Here is a 25,407-nt window from a genome sequence, read left to right as displayed (position 1 = left end):
ACAGCGAACCTTCCCCAACATTCGGAGAATTACACGCAAATCTTACTTTTGGAATTCCAAATTCAATATACAAAATATAACAAAATGAAATAAAGCTTTAGGCGAACCATTCAGTGAGAGTAATGAATAATAAACTTAAAAAGTTAAATTGAAACATGTACAGGTCCAAAATGAACTTTAAAAACAGCGAACCTTCCCTAACATTCGGAGAATTACACGCAAATCTTACTTTGGGAATTCCAAATTCAATATACAAAATATAACAAAATGAAATAAAGCTTTAGGCGAACCACTCTGTGAGAGTAATGAATAATAAACTTAAAAAGTTAAATTGAAACATGTACAGGTCCAAAATGAATAGAGTTTGATCAAACATTATTTTCTTCCTACCTCTGTAAAAGACACATTAAAAAAATCCAAGTTTTTTAATAAAATACTTACTCTTATGATATATTATCAGCAATACTAGAGATTACTATGTTATAATCTTTAACGTTTGTGTAGAATGCATTATGTACTTTATGGTGACCGATTCTAAACTATCGAGTAATGGCGTCGTACAAAAGAAACTACAAACTGGGCTACCAGATATTTTAAAAGGACTTTAGCTCGGCCAACTTAGATCAGCTTTTTCGCAGTAATTGGCTGTGATTGTAGAAATAATTCATCAAATGAAAATAATGGAAATAAAAATCAAGAAAATAATAATATAAAAAAATATAAAAATTAAGAACAGAAAAAATTAATTAAATAATTAAGTAGTTTTGATTTAACACGTAATTTCATTAATTCACGTTAAATAAACTCGTAAATTTAAATAATAATATTCTTAATAAAATTAATATTTTGTGGTTCATTAATCATTATCAGCTCAAATACAAATACAGGTGCAAAAAATTAAAATTAATTGCTGATAAACGCACCTCTAGATAGCATTGATTAACGAAACATTTCGAACGAATAGTGGAGATCCATGCGACGTCGATTGGGCTGAATATCGGATGTCACGAAATTGGTTCTACGAGGACTAAAATGGGACGTCTGTTATTCGTCCCGTAGGACGAATTTTGGACGGGACCAAGCTGGGCTCTAAGGACCATGCTGGGACGTCCCAGGGACGATTTGTGTTTGCTGGGTAACTATTAGTTCGGTTGAGTTATAGCTGACAAGGAGAAGGTAAATAACGATAGGCAACATATCCGAAATGTTGGGTGTCAATTGAGTCGTTGACCCTTAAATCAATTACTTGGACAATGGGACCCATACAGTAAATTATTCAATTTGATTGGAAATTTCCAAACATATCCGAAAATATTTTCTTTCCTTATTATTAGTTTTTTAATTATTGAATAATTCTTCCTCCCATTTTACTTCCCTCTGGTCGCCTGCCTCTCAGGAAAAATACATATTAGGGGGTAGAGGGTCGTTACCTTAGAAACAATGTTAAAAATACCACTATTTCCGTCAGGAGACACGAAGTAAAAAGCGCTTCGCGCTTAAAACGACGATTGAAAAATATGAAAAAGCCTCTTCGCAAAAAGAAAAATATAAAAAAATTCGAATGATCTTAAACTATGTCTCCAAGGTCATAAGAAATCTATATCGAGACCCGATAACTTAAGGTACATGTATATATAGCGCGTACTAAATAAATATACTGTAGTATCAAACACCTCAGTACGGATAATTTGTGGTGTTTATTTTTTGATCAGCCGAAAGATTTAAATAGAATAAAAATTAACATAAAAACTCAAATCTTTTGAAATTGCGAATAACTTAATATTGAAATTTTTAAAAGAACTCGTAGAGGTCTTCCGTATGACCAAAGTGATTCATAAATCTGGAGTAACGTTTATCTTGAAGGGTGAATTGGCCACCTAACAACTAATGGCATGTTATCAGTAATCCAAAGGTTAAAACGTTAACTAAGACAATGCCAAACTTACCTACTTATACACACCTACCCACCCACACACGCCTGCCTACCTATACACGAGTACCTATACACGCCGACCTCCTTATAGACGCCTACCTATTTACACACGTCTGCCAACTCCCACACGTAAACTTACTAACCTTTACCCAGGGGCGGATCTATAGGGGGGGCGATCCCCCCCCCCTTAGAATACTTGAAAAAAACATAAAAAACATTTGACGTTATTGAAATATATTTATAGAGGTTAGAGTATACTAGACTTTCTAGTTGTAGGAAGTACTTCGTTTAAGCAAACGAAAATGAGAGCTCCACGTTACATTTTCACGCTCCATCTACTTTAATACCTGCCAACTAAATTTGTGAAGAACTAGCAGACGACTTTTGAATGCCCATGATCGCCCTTCCTTACTTGATGGCCTGGATCCGCTCCTGCCTTTACCTAGATACTTAATTACATTTACCTAGGCGCATACCTAGCTACTTTCTCATAGTTACCCCAGTAGCAAAAAAACAGTCGGGCCGACTGATAAAAAAAGAATCGGGTGGCCTGCTTTCTTGCAAAGTCGGCCCGCCTTACTCGATGTCCGAGGCAACGGCTAGCCGATGGACAGTCGGTAAAGAAGACTGGTGGACTGTTAGCCGACTCTAAAACGGAAACTGATAAGGCGGTCGGCTGAGAGACTATTCAGAAGTCTTGTCGACTTCGAGCCGACTCTAAAACGGACACCGATAAAGCAGTCGGCTACGTGACTGTTAAGAGCCCTTGTCGACTTCGAGCCGACTCTAAAACGGATACTAATAAAGTGGTCGGCTGAGATACTGTTAAGAAGCCTGGTCGACTTTGACACGACGTTTAAACGGATACTGATTAAACGGACGCTTGAGTGACTTTTAGATGACTTTCCGACTTCGAGCCGACTTAAAAAGTATATTTATTTATTGCTCTGCCTATAAGCGGCTTAAAAGCTTACCAATTTCAAGCTTACTCTAGAAACGCATTTACCCACTACTCTTAAGAACGCAAGCCAACTTTTAAATTGTAATATAAGTTAAAAATAGACAAAAATTTAAAACAAAATTTCTTTATTTTTATTTATTTCCAGCAAATTTGAGATTAGCCGACAATTGTGCACTTCTTCCTTCCGCCATTTCTGTCCCTTTACCCAATCCTTAATCAGTTGCTCTATTTCGTTGTCGGTTGCACGAAGACATTTGTGGTTAGAACGTACAGCGTCAACAAAAAAAGTTTATTTAGTTTCAATTCTGTGTATTATTGCAATAAAGTTAAAAATAAAAGATACTTTATGGGTTCATTAAAATGATTAAATTAAATATTGTTCCCTCTATTTTATACTAGAATAATCTTAATATATTTAGTATGTTGTTGTTATAATCATACCAGAAATATCAACTAACCTTTAAAATTATATTATATTGAGACTTGTTTGAATACACTATTCTTAACAATCTAAATTTGTCATTTTTTCATTTAAAATTTAAATAAATTGAGTTATTACATTAAAATGTTAGCTTTCTCAGTTACAGACTGATATATCAGACCAGAAATATAAAAGGCCCTTAAAATTTGATTGTGGCATGATAGTGTAGACTGAATCTTAGAAAATTCGAAATGACTTGCTTTTTTCTCTGTTTCAGTGTTAATAAGTCCTTCCATAACTTCTTACCAATTATTCCAAAATATCCATACACCTATTTAATTATACGCGACTTTTAATTATTAATTATACCTGATATTTAATTAACATATAAAAATAACTGGGTGTCTAGCAGGTAAGATTAAAAAACAGAAAATAAATTTTTTTAAACCGGTTTTTAGTTTATTTAGCTAGATCATGGCCTTAGATATTTTAAATCACGAAACAGGTGTACCTAAGTAAAATACAGATTAAAGTTTTGTTAAATTTTTAACCAACTCACCATGGCAAACTAGTTGCTATGAACTCACCCATGCGGCCTACCGTTACTGTACAGTTAGGCTTAATGAGATACGGGTCTAAAAGTATGGTCTCATAGGCTTAGCAAGATGAATTTATTTGGCAAATGTTAGGCCTTACACAAGAAATATATTAAATTATGTTTATCGAAAACTCTACATAATAAACCTGCTTTTCAACAAATAGGTTTTAAACAATAACATAATCAATCTTACCTTAAATCCCGCAAGTGCACAAAGGACCTTTATGCGAAGAGCATGAAACTTCCTCCAGTAGTCCAGTACAAAGACAAAGTACGCGCACATGGAACAACTCTGTTCCAGCAGCGTTGCCAGATAGCCAAAATCAAATTAGAGACACAAGGACTAAAACTTAAATAAATATCCACTCCAAATTATTGAACAAATTGTATTTGACTGTAATTTCAATTTTGCGTAGGATATCCCACTGATGTTTGATGGAAATTCAGTTTTAAATAAACCCATTGACGTATGTTAAAAAAACTTTTTAATTAAAAAATTAAAATTATAGGATGTCTCGCAACGCTGTTCTCCTGACTTCTAACTGCTAGGGACTACGGGGTCCCCAAAGTAAAATCAAAATCACGCTACTTGTTGATTTCCGCAATGATTTTTTAGAGTCGCAACCCGACTCTTCCCCGACTGTCGGGTAATAGTCGAACTTCGACTGCACGCCATTTTAAGGTCTTCCACCGACTCAATGCCGACTTCGACTCCTATCCGATTGTTTCGACTGATAACCGACTAAAAAACGGAAACACAATGCTACTGGGGTACCTACTTATAAACACATTGCTACTATCGTATTCATAGCGAAGTACTAAACCATAGCACATTAATATATACACATTTATTGTTGCGAAAATATATATATTCTTTTGCATTTAAAAATATATCTCGAAATAAATAATCTGAATGTGGGTGAGCTTTGGTTACCTTACCCACATTATGCATGATATAGACACAAATAAGAATATACATTTGTTTTCACGTACATATGTTCTTGGAAGTGTATGCGGTAGGTGCATTAAACTTTAGGCTACCTGACACAACAGTACGACCCTATGATAAGTGTAAATATCCAATCTACAATTCTAAAATAATGAAATCTGACTAACACTAAAATTAACAAAATGTTTTAACAATCAATTCATCGTTTTAACCTTTCAGCCTTAGTAGATGTTTTTATTTTTTTAAACAAACTGATAACATTTACGAGGAGCGTATAGCGGAAATAAAATATTAAAATCCCGTGACAAAAAAATAGGTCCAATATTTGTTACTAAACTAGAAACTTACTGTCTGGACCAGTTTTTTAATATTATGGTTCGCCCAAACCAAAAATATTATTATAAAACTATGTATCCCCGATAAAGATATCATATCTGATTACGGTAGTAATTTTCAAACTGATCGCAAAATATATGTTAAAACCAAATTTATTTCGAAATATCTTTTGATTAGTTAGTGTTCTGACGTAATTTTTCTTAACGAATAGATTTCTTAAGAATATTTGCTGGTTTAATATCTGGAGATATTCATGTTTTAAATTTAAGCTCGTAGTTTCGGAAGTAAATATTATTTACTCCCATTATTGGATTTTCCCTATTCAGATACAGGTTTCAAAATGTGAATGAGCAGAAAGTGCCCACCTTTGCTACCCCATTATCATGTTATGTAATTTGTGAATGACCCCAAATCTGAAATTATTAATTAAATTAACAATTTCAGATTTGGGGTCATTCACAAATTACATAACATGATCGGGGTAGAGGGCATTATATTAAAGTCTAAGTTTAAAATTATTTTCATTTAGCCGCAATTTAGATAATGAATTTTTTTATTTAAAATGGGCCTTGCAACTTTCACAAGAAAAATGTGTATTATTGGAAAAAGTTACAAGAACCCAACAAAATGTGAAGAGTGGCCAGCTGCGAGAAAATTCCGTTTAACTTCGTCATCATTCGGACCTGTTTGCGTTAACAAACGGAATGGTCGTTGGACGGAGAACGGATTCAGAAATATTATATTTCCTTCTGACATTGGTGACCGTAGAGCGGTTAAGTATGGTACCAAAATGGAACCCATTGTGAGAGAGTCGTATATCAAGCATATGCATGATTTAGGTCACAATATTCAAGTACGGGAATGTGGAATAATAATAACTCCAGGAAAGGTTTGGTTACGATCATCCCCTGATGGTCTAGTTTATGATCCGAATGAGGATCCACCATTTGGTGTATTTGAAATTAAAAGTGCGTACACACTTAATGATTTCATGCCATCCGAGGCAATAAGAGATAAAAGTTCCTATGTTTGCCTAGTAAATTTTAGCCCACACCTAAAAGAATCTCATAAGTATTATCAGCAAGTGATGGGGCAGCTAGGTCTATCACGATTCAGCTGGTTTGATTTTGTGGTCTATTTTGAAAAAGGTCTGATAATAGAACGTATAAAATTTGATTATAATCTGTGGGAAGAGATGCTTGTGAAAATTTATCATTTTTATTTTGATTTAATGCTTCCTAAACTAGTTTTTCAGTTTAAAAAAAATTTGATAATTCCTTTTCCTACTAAATACGTACAAATATACCCAATGTTTACCTTGTGGATTTAAACTAATTTCATATTAATTATCATTAATATGGAACTTAATATTAAATTGTCCAAAGTATTTAACACGGGTATAAATAGTGATTAGTGCCAAAAATTTCAAACTATTAAAGCTTTGTGATATTGTTTTATTGAGTCATGGAATAAAGTTTATAAAATTTTAGTTTTTTATGTTCAAAAAGTAATTAAAAGTATTATAAAACTTACTACTTTTTGTGAAAGTTTTCGTTAATTTATTTTGATTTAGTTACATGTCACTACCATCGCAATATTCATCCATATTTACATGTAATTGTTCAATATCACTAATTGTATACTCATCATCACTGAAATCTAAGTCAATTGAGGAATCGCTGGCTATAAGTGGTTTTTTTAAATTTGTTAAAAGAGCGGCCACTGTCCACAATTGATTTATAACAGGTGCTAAAGTAATAGGTATCGGACGATCAAATATATGAAATTTTTATGCGAGCAATTCGCCTCTCAACGTCTATTCTTTGGCAATTTTATGAGTCTCAGCTATTTCTTCTTTGGAAAACTGATTGTTTTCTTTAAGAAAGGGTGGAATATTAAGTGTGACATTTAGCGGTTTTAGTAGATCTTCCAAAAGAAAACCTTTATCCGCCATTACAGAATCTTGGGGATCAAAGTCCATACCAAGAAAGCCACTTTTTTAGTCAGTTCTTGGTCAGATATATTACCAGTGAAAAGAGCTGACACGAATGTTACGTAGCCTTTGGGGCTTATTCCAATTAAACCTTTATAGGTATTTGTAGATTTGTAGTTGGAATAAGTGGCTGTTTGCAACACTAATGATTTTGACACTTGATTTCTGTCGCGTCCACCACAATGCGAGTATTAGGAAATTTATCTTTGAACTCTTTCGGCATTGTGGCATCTATTTGCTCTCTGGTTGGCCAAATGTTTATTTGACCTAGCTGAAGGAACATGAAGTTTATCCAAGATATACACGTAGCACTAATTGTACTTTTTGACACTCCAAATCGATACGCCAAATCTTTAACAAAAAGTCCTAGTCGCATTCTCATTAAAACTACCAAAAACTGGTCTAAAACATCCAACTTCCTAGGTCATGTAGATTTTACTTTAGTATGCTTGCCTCTCCACCATACTATATTTTCTCCATTTTCACCAGGATTTAAAAATTGGTACAGTGCCATTAGCTTGGTATAATTTGGAATTCCGGGATAGAAATATACATCCGAATCACTATATTTAATAGTGTTTATATCAAATTTGGATTTGAAGTTTTTTGCAGTTTATTCTCTTTTCTTCCAGTAGACGTTCAGTTTCTTTTAGTTTATATTCCAGAACACTGGTACGCCTCTCTTGAAGCTTTAGCTTATCATTAAGATCATTCGCTAATTTTTTCAAACTTTCATTTTCTTCTTTTAATTAATTTTGTAGCGCTGAAACTGGTGCTGCTTTAGTAGCCGCAGTCATTTCTATGTCAGAAACTTCCATTATTTCAAAACTGTTATCTTCAGCTTCGGCTGAACATTGACTATAAGGTGCTGAATTATTGGTAAACACTTCACCTGTAGACTCAGTATCTACATTATCCGTATTGATTGAAGGTATAATTTGACTATCAGACTCCTTTCTTTCGCATACATTTTCCTGGTTTTCAAAAGGTTTCCATTTAAATTTGGATGGAACTACACCATCGAGAAGGCGTCGTTTGTTATTAGCTACACCTTTCATAAAGTCAGCTTCGTCAAAATGAAGTGAACAAACAAATATATTAGATATTGAATTGTAGAGATAGTCTCGTCTTCTGATTTTTCTAATCCACAGCTTCCTTTGGGGTTCATTAGATGGAACTCTATGATAGGTCACCTAGAAATGAAAACGAATTTAGAGAACTAGTTGGTAATTTTAATGTAATTTTATAATGAATTTAGGTTCTTACTTTATTTCCAAATTTAACTGTGGGTTCTTTCTGCTAACAATACAAGTCTCCACAGTACCTCAGGATTAAGTGAAAGCGATTTACAGCTTTGGCTTTAGCCTTAAATCCCAATGTAAATTGTATTATATGCTGATACATAAACGGGAAACCGGGTAGTTGAATTACTGTTCAAAATTTCTAAACGTATTTCAAACCAAAAATATTAAATTAATAGAAAATATCATACATTTAAATTTAAGAACAACAGTTAAAACATTTTCACAAACAGGCGTTAAAACTGTTATACTATAAGTAGACACTAGACAGTGATTTGAATTTCATCAATCGTAAGCATGAAAATATATTTCGGAAAATTTGGCTCGCACTGCCATCTACACGCGGGACCATTCTTTAAAATTTCGTCCTATATGGATACTGCTCCTAAAGTTCGCATAACGTGTAGGGAATATGCGGATAGGTGTATTCCAAAAGCTTTTTACGCTGCACTTTAAACTCGCTGCAACTTATTTCAGGGACGGATATAAAATGGCCAGACGGTAAATATGTTTATGGCTCATAGATCATACAGTAAATTTTCTGCTTATTTTGTTGGAAGAAATAGCAGATAATTATATTTATATTTGACTAAAAGTTTAAATTGCTCCTATAGAATCACCACGTGACATTGTATGTGTTCTTCTTACAAGTTTCGTTATTTATTCGTGTTTTATCATTTACAATACTGACTTGTGATTTAAATTCTTCGCCATAAACAAGGCTTTCACCCTAAACTAAACTTTTCTCTACAGACTAGTAGCCAATGGTTTCTTTCTATTGCGTAGAGTTATTTTGGGTAATCTATCATAGTTAAAAAGTAAATAATGAGGAAGACGTGATAACTTATTTTAATATGTAGCATCAACGTGTTGGTCAATGGAATCGATTTTCAGGCTGCACTATCAAACCAAGAGGAGACGACTATTTCTTTTAAACTCTTGGCGCAGTCTCAACATCGCCTACATGGAAAGGAGGAGACAGCAGGGGGATGCCGGATTGATTGGCCACGCCGATCTGACACGTAAGCGTAAATCAGTGACTTACGTTTAGGAAAGCCACGACGAGTAAAAATGTATATTTTTTAATTCCATAGTAAGTTTAAGAGTGGACGGCCTGCGTGTGACGACCAATGTCCAGGTGATGGAATCGATCCTGGGGGAGCCGGACATTCAACTGGGAGCAGACGTTATCCGGCGACTCCAGGTTAATGTTCTGCATACAGGAAGGCGGTTGGTCCTTGAGAGATGGAAGTGCCGCAATTGCGGAAAGGAGGGCCACATGGCAACAGATTGCCGTGTACAGAAGACCGAGGGGCTAACCACTCTTATAAAGTCTGTACACCTGAATACGCTTAGATAAGCACTGCCAAAGGCAGGGACTTCAAAGATTACGTGTAATCCCATTAGTACAGTCAAAGGTACGGCTCTGTACACCGATTACGCGGAGTGATCAGCAACTCGCAGAATACGAGGAGTAGCAGCGGAGGAAATAGATATTCTCCCTACTACTCCTCTTCTTCTAGTTGTCGCCCCCACTCCGCAACTAGGCCTCCAATGGGGCAATCTCCGTTGCACCGAAATGAAGAACCACGGCTACCGAACGCTCCTCACCTGGAGCAAACTCAACCGGCATCCACCCGGACCTCATCACCATCGATGGCATCACCCGTAGCCGATTTCCCACAGGAGGGTGGCGAAGCACAAGCCGCAGAGATATAATAATAACAAAAAAAGTCATTTTAATTGTTAATTAAACATTTCTAAGCCAACTAACAGAACATGTAAGTTAATAATATTTTTATAATATTTAGGAAAAAAAACCTGCTACTTCATGGGAGTTTAGTTTATTTTAATTAAAATATTTCGGAAGCTTTCGGACCGTAGTCCTTCGTCAGCCGCTACCTACATTAATGATTATAATTTTACATAATTTTAAGAATACGACATTACCCTGGTGTTAGTTTATTTAACCATTTTATTTTTTTATTTAAATCGCCCCCAACCTTTTCGGCCGTATTCTGCAGACTTTCTCGGGAAAGTTGGGATACGCCTTCTTTCTTTCAACTTTCTTCTGCGGTTTTCATTGGGCGCGAAGTCACCAGTGAAGACGGACCGTACATTTGCGACCCCTTTGTTCTGATGGTTCTTGTTACGTCATGCAATGACGCCACACGAGAGTGATTTTGTATCTGCCATATGTGCGACCTCAATGGAGCTAGATCAGTTCTGTTCAGTACAGCTCGTGTTTAGATACCTAGGTTCGACTTATTTTTAGCCCTATGAATTCTATCGCCATCTTGCCTACGCTGAAGGAGCTAGTTCAGCTCTGTTCGGTTTAGTTGAATTTTTGTCATGAGCTTATTTTTAACTCTATTTATGTTGTCGCCATCTAAGACTTTTTTGGTAAAATAAATGCGCCAATTTGGAATTGTACATTAATCATGTGGCGCTGACTGACTTTTTGATTTACTTTGAAATTAACTATTACTTAGAATTAGTATGTATTTATTAATTATTTTATAAATACGATTTAAATAAATTTGCATTGTTATAATTAAAATAGGAACAAATAATATTTGTAGGGATGAGTGTTCATGCACAATTTCTGGGAAACAAGTCACTTGTTAATTTGCTTTTCACGAGTTAACAAATAAATTTGATTTCCATAAAAATTTCTTTATTTATGTAAAATAGCGTATATTTAACACTTAAAATAGGCCATTTATTTTGAAATACAATGGCAAGTAGTAAAAGTTCCAAGTGGACTGAAGATGAAAAGGAGGCATTGATGTCAGCCATGGAGACCCAGGTTTATGAAGAGATTCGACTTCATAAAGGAGGGTCTCTCACTCAAGCCCAACACAAAAAGTGGGAAAGTATAACCGCAATGGTAAATTCTGCTGGGGATAACAACAGAAGCTCCGCTGATGTTCGTAAGAAGTGAAGCGTCCTAAAAAGTGAAGCCCAGAAAGCCGCAGCTAAGGTTTCAGTTTTCATAAAGAAAACAGAAGATGTATCCGGCACAGACGCTCCACAAATGACTCCCACTGAGGAGAGAGTAAAAGCACTATTACCATCAGTTACCTACGAAGGAATAACTGGTGGTATAGATACCTCCCTACCTAGTTCTAGGTAAATTTTTTACTTTTCAAGAATAAAGCCAGTAACGTTGTTGAAATAGAGGGCATGTGTAACCACAGACATCGTTCAAAGGTGCCCAATGTCAAGGGTAGTGCAAAAATTGTTATATAAAACCTCGTAATTGCATAGCGCAAACGTTAGTAGAGATAGATCATATTTGAACATGTAAATCCAAGATGGCCGCCAAGATGGCCGCCATAACCCACCCCAAAACAACCCCCAAAAACCAATTTTTGACCTTGGAAAAATCGAAAAATATATTTTTGTTTTCAATCTCAAATTTCACCTTGAAGATGGTCTTTGACCTCGACGCTCGAGCACTGTCCACAACCCCTAAGCCTCGGTCTATCACCCAAACAAGTTTGGACACGATTGAACAAGTTCGGACCGAGATATCGGCGGTAATATGTGACCCCCCGGTTACTTCAACTTATTTACTTTTGGTGTCACTTTTTTCGTTTTTTCGCCATTTAAAATGCTAATTAGTTATTTGCGAGATGGGGAAACGAATTCGCGACCTTCGCTTTATATCCTTGGCAACTTTTGAACCCACCCAAAATACTTTAAGTTTTCATTTTTTTCGCAAATATTTTAATAGTTTTATTATTTTAAAACAATGTTAGTTTTAGTAAAAGTAATCAAAAAAACAATTAGTTATTATATTATTTAATAACTATTATATTTCAAACAATATAATTTTTAAACACTTAACAACACAAAAAACACTACAAATAAAACTAAAATATAATCTAACAAATTAAATTAATAAATAATAAATAATTAAAGAAGGGTGCATAAATAATGTTGAAGGCTAAAAAATATAAAAAACACAATGTTAAAAATATTTTAAGTGTATAATTAAAAATAATTATAATTACATCAATTCTTAGAAGATATTTTTCCTCTTCGGTACAAAACGACATGTCGGGTTGGAAATTCAGGCTAGAATTTATAGATATAAATAAATTAATCTATTAAAAACGAATATATCTAAAAATATTTACCAAAAGAATTCTTTAACTTTTTGTTGCTCTACCATCGCACGAATAAAAACACTGGTTTTGGTCTTAATCGCTTCGGAATATACAGTTCGAGAATGTTTTAATTAATTAAAACAGTTCGAACGTTATGTTGTACAATGCCAACATGTTGAATTTGATCTAACACGTGAAGTTTAGACTCAAACTGTTTTAAATTCTTGTGATTCCACCACAAAACATCTACATATATTTGCTAAATAATTGAAGAATTTCGTAGCTAAACAAATAGTTTGTTTTTTAAAAAAGATTATACATTCTACTCGAAGAGAGAGAAATTTTAAAGATCGCGGCAAAGAAAGTACAGGTTTTAGATATAAAATGTCTATTCACAAAAATTTTTATCAGATTTGAGTCCTATTTTAAAAAAAAAATAATTTTTTAAAATAAATATATATATTGTAAATACCTTGAGTCGTAGTTGTAAAATTCGCCGACGATCGTTTAAATTGGGATTTGGAGGAGATAATTTGCAACTAAATAAAAATATTTCTCTTAATTATTGTAATTATTTTTTAAAATTAGTATTCCTTACTCTAAAGTTGTAACTATTTTAACTTCTTGTCGATCCAAATCATTAATAAAAAATAACACTATCGTTCCTAATTCTAAACGGATGTTATATCTCGTTAGGCGAAAGTCATTAGTTATACTTAATTGTTTTTTTTCGAAAGAAAGAAAGTTGTTGTAATTGATAGAGAAATAAAAGTTCGTGTTGAAGGTTCCTACGATTTCTATGTTGACGAAACCATGGGATCTTATTTAAATTTTGATATAATCGCATATGTTTTCCAATTAAACGTAAAATTTCGTAAGAAAACCAGCCCTCAAGAGTGGCTTGAGTGTGGAACAGTAAACCGTCAAACTCAAAACTATCGTGGGGACAGAAAAAATTATTAGAATGAACGTCAAATGGACAAGAATTGTTGTTGATTCTTCTGGAAAAAACTGAAGCAAAAACAGACGGAGATAATTTGAAAGTTTTTTTTATAAAGGGGCACGCAAAAATGATTTTTTAAAAGGTTCTACTAATGCTTGACACTCAAGAAAGACTGTTTTCATACAGTAATTTTCAAGTCTAATTGAAACATCGTTAATTTTAAAAAGATTATAATTCCTAACTTTGCGTAATGCTAGATATTTAAGTGAAAAAGGGTTAATAGCGAGAGGATGAGAAATCTTACCGGAAAAAGTCAAAACTTCGCGAGAGCCCATAGTTTATAAAACGAATACGGTAAAGACAGTCTTTTTATAAGAAAATTTTTAGAAATATTCAATTTTTTACATCCTGATTTAACCTGTTTAAAATCAAGTCAAAAGACAATTTGTTTATCAAATACACCCTGCAGAAATATAATTTTTATCCCTTCGCTTAAATTTTATACCTCGCAGAAATATATTTCTTCCCATAAAATTTTAAAACATCTAACCCTGTAATTAACAAAATTCTTACATCTATAATCGATTTTTAAAGCAAAAATATTAAAACTCTTAGGGCGTTTTCTTTTTTGTCACGGAAAATTCAATGATAAAAAACTGATTAAATATAAAGTCGTTCAAAAAAATAATTAATAATTTTATATTTTTATACATGTCTATATTTAAATTGGCATTCACAAACAATTTTAAATACCATGTACATACCGATAAATTATAACTAGGTTCTATCCTTGTAGTATTAAACACTTTAATATTCAAGGTTTTTATATTTTGAAAAAAAATATTGAAAAAATAAATTACTTTTGGTATAAAAGGGCAAAATTTTACTATTAAAACATAACAGCCTAAAATGGCTTCCACAAGCAATAGTCAAAGCTCCGCGAGTCAAGCAGTTTCAGTTTTTGATAGGCCTGAAGAAGAGATGTTATTAGATTCGGACGAATCGGATGGGGACTTTATTCAAGAGGTACGTCGTATGTCAAATATCGAAGAAGTTGGTATCGAACAATCAGTGAAAGTTAAGAAAGGTGGAGTTTCTTACGAAACTAAAACTCCGAGAAAAAAGGCGAGCGACAAGGGCATATATCTAGCTATTCAGATATATTCGTATAAAAACATTAAACATCTTCCTCAAGATGAGCTCTGGAAGGGTGATTATAAAAGAGTGAAATTCTTAGCCAACACCCTATCCATGGACGTTATCCGAATCACAAACTCAACAAACAGGCTGAAAAAGATAATTGACCAGACGGAAGGAAAAATTGTTTGCCCACCCACGAAGGCAAGTTAAACTCATTAATTAATTATTCGTAATAGTAATTAGAATAACATTTTAGACCTGGAAACGAAATTAGAATATGGAAGACTCCAGTGATTACGATTCGGACTCTCAATTAGACTTTTCATCTTTAAACAGTTTTAATTATAAAAAGTTTTATAAAATTAAAAAATTAAGCCCTAGAAATTCAAAAAAGTGGAAATGTAAACAACTTGATTTTGAATTAGAACTAATAGACTTAAACGAAATCCCCACACATATATTTTTTACAGTATTTGAAAAGATTCTGTCCAAAATTATCAAGAGGCATCAGGTTTCGATTTCCCCAGATTTGCAATTCAATCGGAAAATTTAGAACATCCAATTAACATTAAATTTATTAAAATTGATCAGTTAACTGTTTCTCGAATATTTAACCATATAGCTCGCATTGCTCAATCGAAAAAAGATTTCTTACTAGATGGAGAAATTAAATTCAGTATAATTCTTTTGAAATCCCCACAAAAAATGGGTAGAAATGTTTTAGCATTAAAAAACAGAGACATTATTGATCTTGATGATTTTTTAAAAACTAAAACCAATTTTTACTATATAATTAACATCGATAATTTATGCGTAGCGAGAGCCCTCACAGTCGGAAAAAAACTCTTTCAAATTGCCTAGTACAAAAAGAAAAAACTTAAATTAACAAGTGTTCTTAAAGAATATAGAGCCTTAACATTCTTTCGTAATAAATTACAAACTAAAGCCGCTAAGCAATTTCATGATGATGTAGGAATTGCACAAGGAGCTGTAGAAATTGTTGATATAGCTAAATTTCAGACATTTCTAGGCCCAAAATATCAGATAATAATATTTAACGCAACGGAAAATTTTCAAATTTATTTCAAAGATTTTCCACCTTCCGAAAACAAAATTCTACTTGTAAAAATTGGCACGCACGTTCATTTAGCTAAAAATCTACATTCCATTTGGGGCGGAGTAGCTTCGTGCTTAGACTGTGAATTTTTTTTTATTCCACCGATCGTAGGAACAAACACCACTGCTTTGACACTAGAAATATTAAATGTAAAAGGTGTTTAAGTAAACATTTTCACGAAATTTTAGAAATTCCTTTAATTCGTTGTAAACTTTGTAATAGGTATTTAAAACAAGGTGAATGTTACAATTTTCATTTTAAAAATGAAACTTGCAAGCTTTTCTACAGATGCGAAAAATGCTGTGTTCAATTTGAAACTTTAAAAACTCACAAATGTGAAACAGCTTGCAACTCTTGTAAAATTGAACATCCTCCTAACCAGCATTATGTTAAACAGTCGACCTTTAAAAAAACCACGATCCTATGTATATTTTGATATCGAGACTATAATTGAGAATAATATTCATAAACCTATTCTGTTAGTGGCACAAAGTGAAATTTTAAATCAGCCTGTGGAAACCACGGTTTTTGAAGGACAATATTGTGTAAATAACTTTCTCAATTTTTGTTTCAACATGAAACTATTTTACTTACGGATGGGAAACGAAAAAGAAAAACAATTAGACCGAAATTTTCAAACCTCATCGTAATGGCCCATAATCTGAGATCTTTCGACGGAATGTTTATTATTTCTAAATTAATTAAACATGTCATTCCCGAGGTTATTTATGATGGAGCCAAAATTCTTACTATTTATATTAAAGGGGTAGACATTCGTTTTGTAGATTCTTTAAACTATATTAGTGCTTCACTAAGGCATTTTCCTAAAATGTTTTCCTTACCTAAATCTAAAGGATATTTTCCCTATATTTTTTGGACAAAAGACACTTTAAATTATTCAGGACCAATTCCGGACTAACAATTTTTTGAGCCCAATAAAATGAAAGAGTTGGAATACCGAGAATTTCAAAATTGGTATTCACACAAACAGCTCGAACCGGTCTATTGTATTAAATCAGAATCCAGAGCGTATTGTCTTTTTGATTGTAATTTATTACGCTTAGCTATGCAGAAATTTCGCATCTTATATAAAGAACTAATTGAAATTGATATCAGTAATTATGGGGGTATTTCTCTTTCTGGGGCACTTAACAATGTTTTTATTGACAAGTTTTTAGAACCATATACATTATGTACTATTCCGGCTATCGGTTTGGCAAGTAGACAGAATCAAAGTGAGATTGCATTAAAATATTTATCTTGGTATGAGAAGGAAAATAATTTAATTTTGCAAACGGTCAGATCCGCGGCCGGGGAACAGGCTGTAGGTCCGTATTTCGTAGATGACTACTGTGAAAATCCACCCATAGTAATTGATGTAATGGGTGATTTCTGGCACGGTTGTCCAAAACATTTTTCTGGCTCGAGCTTTAATACAATTATCGGAAAAACATTTAAAGAAATTAGAGAAAGAGAATTAGACCGAAAATAATTTATAGAAGAAAATTTACCAAACCACACATATAATCAAATTTTTGAATGTAAGATATTAGACTTGTTCAGAAAAAATGCCGAAGTTAAAGCTTTTTTTAATACAATTAAAATTATTCCTAAAATTAACCCTAGAGATTCTTTAGTTGGAGGGCCTGTAGAAACAATTAAGTTGTACCATGAAATAGACCCCTCAGTTGGAGAACAAATCCGATATTTTGACTTTTGTAGTCTGTATGCGTATTGCTTACAAAAAATGGAATATGGTTGTAAAAATGTTAAAGTTATCACACACAACTTTGATTATGCACCTGACGCCTATTTTGGAATAATTAGTTGTCGAATCCTCCCCCCAGATACCTCTACTTACCCGTTCTTCCCTACCGTTTTAATAAGAAACTTTATTATCCTTTATGTGGTAGTTGTGTGATCAATAATGATGAAAAATGTACCCATAGTATTGACGAACGAGCTATACCGGTAGTCTTACCTTCGGTAGAAATCTACTACTCAATAAAAGAGTGTAATTACCAACTGTTAGAAATTTTCGAGGTGTACCATTACAATATTACAACCAATTTTTTCAAACCATATATTGACATTTTTTAGAGCAAAAGTTAAAAATTCAGGATTTCCACCTAATATTAAAACATATCAAGAGCAAAAAGAGTATTTAGACGCAATATACGAAGCGGATGGAGTAAGATTAGAACCTGAAGAAATTGTTGATAACCCATCCTTAAGAACTTCCGCGAAATTGGCGCAAAATTCATTATATGGAAGAATGGCTTTAAGAATGGATAAATCAACAACTAAAATCATCCATCGCTACTCCCAATTAACCGAGATTATAGCAGACACAACGAATAAATTAACAGACTTTCATCTAATCAACAACGATGTTGCCATAGTAGGTTATAAAAACAAGTTAGCAAGCCAAAATATACCTCTCCTCGGAAGCATTGTCCCTAGTGGTATTAATTTCTCGAGATGACCCTCTAAGTTATATCTCCCCAATTCAGAGTTATTTACTAATAACGTAATCCCGGTTCAATCCCGCCCGGTATAAAATTTTAATTTGAATTAAAATAATTGAAACGAAACAACCGAGATTAATTTGTTCAGAATATTATAAATTAAGTAGTTACAACAGTGAGTTAGACGAACTAGAACAACGCACAATTGAATTTAACCCTATTTACAGAATAACTTTATCAGTTAAATGTAATACGAAGCAAACTTTAATAAAAGAAATATCTACAGAGGGTATTTGTATTTTTATCGCTTACGATATAACAACACAGAAAACCTTCTTTAAACCACTTCACACGCAAAAAAAGGTTAATTAAATCCAACAATACCGCCCAAAAGCTCAACACAATCAAAATTAAAATACAACTAGCGGTATTAATTTCTCGAGATGACCCTCTAAGTTATATCTCCCCAATTCAGAGTTATTTACTAATAACGTAATCCCGGTTCAATCCCGCCCGGTATAAAATTTTAATTTGAATTAAAATAATTGAGACGAAACAACCGAGATTAATTTATTCAGAATATTATAAATTAAGTAGTTACAACAGTGAGTTAGACGTACTAAAACAATGCACAATTGACTTTAGCCCTATTTACGGTACAAGTTTAGCAGTTAAATATAATACGAAGCCAATTTTAATGAAAGAAATATCTACAGAGGGTATTTGTATTTTTGTCGCTTACGAAATACTTCCCGCATAGTTAATGCTCATTTTATTTCAACGTTCGCCCGATCAAGATACCGTAGATATCTGGTAGTGGACGACTCGTAGACTGTCGGAACCATCCTGTTGACGTTGTGACACATACCGCATGAAAAAGACCAAAACCGTCCATTTTCCAATATCATATAATGACTCGCACACCCAGGATATCAATGACTGCATTAGGAATCGTAGATATCCAAATATCCACACCACCAAAAAACAAGAAGCGAAAAACTTACCATTCACAAAGCACAGAAAGCCACTTGACTAAACGTATATCAATAAATGACCGTAGAGGGAATAGTTAGGGTTCTTTATAAATAAACACAAACGAACCCAATTGATGAACTGCATTAAACATCTTATTCAGCCGAGAAAACGTTTAAAATAAATTACGACCGAGTTGAAAACCAGACCAACTCGATATGTTGTTAATAAATGAATTATTAAGCTTGAAAACCAATACGCTAAACCTAATAGATAAGAATATACGACTGAAAAAACTAAATAAATTACAAAAAACTAACGGGTTCTACCCTTTATCTTATCTGCTGACTGCGCTAAAACAAGAAAATGCGACGTATACACTTTGAAGGTTCCGTCAAAAATTATCCTTTCCCAAACGTAAAGGTTCTCAAAACATTAATACACAAAAAATAAGTAAAAAGGTTCCTCCAAAAAATGAACCATTTTGCGGAAGAAGTAAATAATTTTAAAAGAATAAAAGATAAAACAAATATACAACCGCAAAAGTAAAACGTCAAATAATAGAAGAAAAAATCTTTAACTCCATTCATTAAAAAAACCCTAAACAAAAGTACCAAATTGAAATAAAGCAACTTATTATATTAAACAAGATTAAGTCTTTATAATTTTTTCGTAAAAAAACCACATTAGGCCTTCACAATTTCATTCGTAAAAAAATTAAAGACTTTGTTAACTATTATGCTTACAATGAGTGTCTTATTTGCAGTATAGCTTGAAGTTATCGTTGGTTCTGTGGTAGAGCGCTCGACTGCCTAACTGAACGGCCCGGGTTCGAAACCTGGGTGACGCATTTGTTTTTAATCAAATGAGAAATCGCTAAATTAGAATTTCTTCGATGTAATAATTTAAATCTTCCACGAAATCTTGCTCTATTTCAATTAAACCAAAATTTCATACTCTATTAAATACGCTTTCGATAAAGCTGAAGGTCTAATTTTCAATGAAACGTAAGAAGGGTCGGTGGTTCTGCCCGATGCGATCGCAAATTGATACTAAGACGAATACCGTGAACAATTGGTGGAAACCCTGCCATTGGATGTTGAGAGGTAGCATTACACTCAGCACTCAGTCCGTCCCAAAAGTCAATAAGAAAGAGTTGGAGAGATACCACCCGTACATACACACCACAAACTCAACACCCACAAACGTCATAACAATAACACAACATTACCACCCTACACATAAACATTACAATAGCGAAATATCCAAACCACTGAATTAAACCTGTCGTGACTGCGAGCGTTGACGAAAAAAAAACCACCAAACCAACCCCGACTGCAAATTAATCCGTTAACGCTCACCGTCCCACGGTGGTTATGCAAACACGGTTTTTCGACTTTGTTCCCTAATTACTAGCAACTGCGAACGCAGAGATCTCGAGAAACTGCGTACGCAGTGATTACACTTTGCACCGAAAATGCGAACGCGTTCGCAGGCCTGACAGACCCACAGACCCACCCACAGACAGACACTGTCGTTGTATAACCCCTCCTAGGGGACTTTGTCCCCTCGGAGAGGTAAAAAGTGAGCTGGCACCCACATTTTCAAAAGGTAATGTAATAATTGCTGCCTTTGTCACCAGTTACGGGCGTATTCATCTGCATAAGTTAATTAATAAGTTGGGAAAGCGTGTAATTTATTTTGACACAGACGGAGTGAAATTTACACATCTACCAAAAGAATGGCTACCCCCCCTCGGTGGTAATTTAGGTGAACTTACGTGCGAGACCCCGAATACCTATATAACAAAATTCGTATCAACCGGGCCAAAAAGTTACAGCTTTCAACTTGAAAATAATCAGACAATTATAAAATTAAAAGGGATAACTCTTACCAGGGAGAATTAAGAAATCATCCATTTCGATTGTTTTAAACAGATAATTTTTGTACCAAATACCGAGTTTAAGGTGAAAATTCCTTTTAACGTAATAAAAGATAAGTACAAAATGCTTTTACGTGTTGGGAACTTAAGTAAAACTTTCAAAAAAAACATTTTGTAAACGTGTGCTAAAAGAGAATATCTCTAGTGTCCCCTACGGCTATTTAGAATGTGAAGATGGCGAATTGTAAAATAAAATAACCATCTTTTAATTATAACTCTAAAAAACATGTAACAAAAAACTTGCAAAACAGGTTTCATTCAATCACATAGTTATCGTAAATGAAATCTCTTCCGAAAATCGAGTAAATACTTTATTTTTAAGCAACCTAAGATTTAAAATTTTAACTTCTAAAATTGAATTTTTACTAAAAAACGGGAATTAATGTATAATTTTTTGGTGAAGGAATTATTATGATTTATTTTTTATTCAAAAATGTTATTTTTGTATGTTATTTTTTCAAAGTTTATATAACTGGTGAAGGAATGGTTTTTGATAAGAGACATATTATACTTTAATAAAATAATTTTTTAAATTTAAAATGTGTTTGTTTATTTTTACATATATTCTATAAAACAGTCAATTTACTAACAAACTACGTAGTATGTTGTCTTTGTTTAAACAGTAATGTCTAATATAAAATTTCTTTCACCGTTTCGAATGATGGAGTCAAGGCCTACTATGTCAGGCAAATCATTTTGGACGAACTCACTAATTAGATGGAGGAATGAATTAATCGATAAACCTCCTATTAAAATTATTTATTGTTATTCGGTTTGGCAATCAGGTTACCAGGTTTTATCTCAACTTTTAACCGCTATAGAGTTTATTCAAGGACTACCTCCAATGGACAGCGAGTTTTGGGAAGCAAATAGAAATTCCTTACTTATTATTGATGATCTAGCAGATGAACTTTACAAAAATGACCAAATTGCTAAATTGGTTACCGTCGACAGTCATCATTATGAAATTTCAGTCGTATTAATCTCACAAACCTTATTTCCTCGAGGGAAACAATCTCGTTTAATCTCTCTTAATATGTCATATCTAAATCTGTTTAAATCTCCTCGAGATTTAAGTCAAATTCAATATTTAGCCAATCAAATATCTCCCAATAATACAAAAATAATTAAAATAGCCTACGATATGGCTACTAGCGAACCTTACAATTCCCTATTTATAGACACATCTGTCACCACTCCAGATAACTTACGATTAAGATCGTACACATTTAATCAAAACGGACCACAAATGGTAGTTTTTTCCAATAATAAATAATTTACTATATTATTGGCAACTTCATTAAAGACAATGGCTCCAAAAAAGACAGTACGTAAAAAAACGACTCCTATTGCAAATCCCTCTGACAGGTTTAAAACACACTATCCATATTTAAATTTATTGTATAAATCTAAAGGAGGGATACGTAAAAATTTATTAGCTAACAGTTCTCCAACGCAATTAAAAGCCTTACAGACCGTTTGCAAAACTTGAAAGGGGGTGGAATTATATTATCTAAAGCCAAAAAAAACAATTATCTAAATATAAAAAACAATACGGTTTTTGGCCAGTCCGAAAATTTCACAAAAAAGGAAGCGTGCTTTAATAATTCAGAAAGGTACGGGATTCTTCATACCAGCTCTACTAGGATCTATCGTTCCTTTAATTGCCAATTTATTCAATAAAAGATAAAATGATTTTAGTTCCCGCATCGAGTGTCGGACAAATATCTCAAGAAAATAAACAGCTTGTTTCTCACCAGGAAACATATTATAACTTATTAGATAATGAGCTGCAAAATATATTAAGTTCTAATTTAAACAGCCGCTCCAAATTACGATAATTTCTAAAAATACTGAGTGAGGTCAGGGAAATGAGGAAAGCTATACCCGTACCTAAAGTTGAAATTACAAACTTTCAAGCACCCGTACCGGTTGCCCCATTAAATTCCCCGTTCACCTCGCAAATTTATTCACCCTTCAAAACGCCCGAGGGGGTTAACGCTGGGGAAGCCCCAGAGCTGCGTCTAAATACTATAACACGCAAAATGAAAGACTATCTCAGCGAGAGAGAAAACGAACAGACTAGGAGAGAGGCCAAATTCCCGAGTCTCTTAAAGACTGTAGATTCTTGGAAAAGGAAATCATCTACGCCGATTGTTTAGCAACAAAAGACAATTACTGATGATAGAATGCATAAACGATTAAATCAAGAAAATGAAATATTGGAAGTCAATTAAGCAAGGAAGATGATTGGGATCGAGAGCTAGGTTCTGAGGAGGGTGCTGTTGGTGGCGTTCTAACATCACCGCAAAAAAAATTAAAATCACCATCGCCTAAAAAATCTCCCAGGCCAAACGACAAACCAGGCCTCCTTCTCGCTGGCAAGAATAATAAAAATGTGTAAAAATAATTATGTATGAAATAAATAAAAAAAAATTTATTCTAAACAAATCGATTTATTTCGTTTCCACTCTTTCATCAAATGAATACATATATTCAACAACGCTAAACTATCATTTCTTTTTAAATCGAAATTATACAATTCGTTAATTATTTTTCTGTACGAAATCCCCATACATCTCGAGGTTAGAAAATAAATTACATGAGGTCCGCAGTTTTGGCTTTTATTTGATTGAAATTTATGAGTATTGTATCGAATACGCTTGCCATATCGTTCTAGCAAAAATCCATAGTCATGATGTGATCTTCCTAGAGAACCAAAAAGTCCAGAGTGTCACCCGATTTGTAAACAGCCGTCCAATGAGACCCTGGAAGCGTATCAGGATCGGTGTTGATTACGAAACAATATGATTTTTTTAATTGGAACTTTTGGTAATCTATTAGCGGGAAATACTCCGATAAATTTATCTCTCGGGCGGGGGTCACACTTAAGTATAGATTGGATTTGATTAGTGTTCATCTTTCACGTCACTGTCAAAATGCATAATTTTTCATATTGTTCTTTTGTTAAGTTGATTCCCCTGATAGATGGCTTCAAACTTCCGTCTTCTTTCTTAAAATGTCGCACGTCGAAAGTCTCGTTACATTTTACGAGGAACGTGTCTCTTCCTAGATCGTATGCTTTGTCACAAACTCCAATGTCTAGGCTATATTCGGGACTTCGTTTTTTGAATTTCATCGCGGATGACACTATTGTGGCACTAACACCAAATATTACGATCGCGAGACCCAGGAAAATGTGTACTTACCCATGGTTAACAAAATGTTGAATAAAGACTGTAGCGCTCTACACTTGAATTTTAACCATTTCTTGAGCGTAAAATGCTACTTTAATTATATTGCCGGTCAAATCTTTCACAATATACATACAGGGATCTCTCGTAATCACTCTATGAATTTCAAATATTTCGGCTGTAAACGTTCCCCTGTATGTTTTATCAAATGATGATTTTGCAACAGCTAAGCGAACTTTATCCCCAATTTTTAAAGTTGGCTTCCCAATCATGCTAAGGTTACCATATTTTTTTTTCCAAATTGCCGATTCATTGTTTTTATTGACATCTTTAGGCGCGATTCCCGTTGTTGAATGTTTTCGAGCGTTATAAGATTTTGCAATTAATGGTAGTTTATTAAGATAGTGTAAATCGCCGGTCTTTGTAATTATTTTAAAAAATTTAGATTTTACCGTGCGAACAAGTCTCTCAATCATAGAGGCCTTTTTCTGGGAATATGTGAGGTAATGGTGGATGTTATAACGCTTTAAAAGAGCGCGAAATGGGGCGTTCCTAAATTCTGACCCTGCGTCGGTACATAAATTAAGGGGTACCCGTTTTTTGAAAATCTCTAAAAGCCTTCAAAATCTAACTCGAGGTTTTATTTTTTATTGGATGAATAAAAATGAATTTACTTAAAATATCCTGAACTAAGAGCGAAAAACGGTAATTGTTATTAAAAGTTTGTAAAAGAGGTAAATCTAATAAATCGGCCATAAATGTCTCGTCAATAGTTGTTACGTATAATTTGTTACGTTTAAAATTTAATCTCCTAGCTCTGTGTTGTGTGTAAGTTGGTTGTTTATTAAGAACATTTTTAATTTCTTTTTCCGAAATTTCGGGAATAGGTTTTCTTAATGTAACACTGTTAGAATAACTGTATGGGTTTTCAACATCGTAATAAATTTTACTTAATTGTTTGTCTGTTTTTGACACCACCATCTTTAAATATATGTGTAGTAATAATAAAAACAGACTATAGTAA

The sequence above is a fragment of the Leiobunum rupestre genome, chromosome 4, assembly GCF_980474605.1.
Source record: "Leiobunum rupestre chromosome 4, qqLeiRupe1.1.hap1, whole genome shotgun sequence".
Classification (NCBI taxonomy): Eukaryota; Metazoa; Arthropoda; class Arachnida; order Opiliones; family Sclerosomatidae; genus Leiobunum; species Leiobunum rupestre.
Note: the sequence above shows the minus strand (reverse complement) of the source record.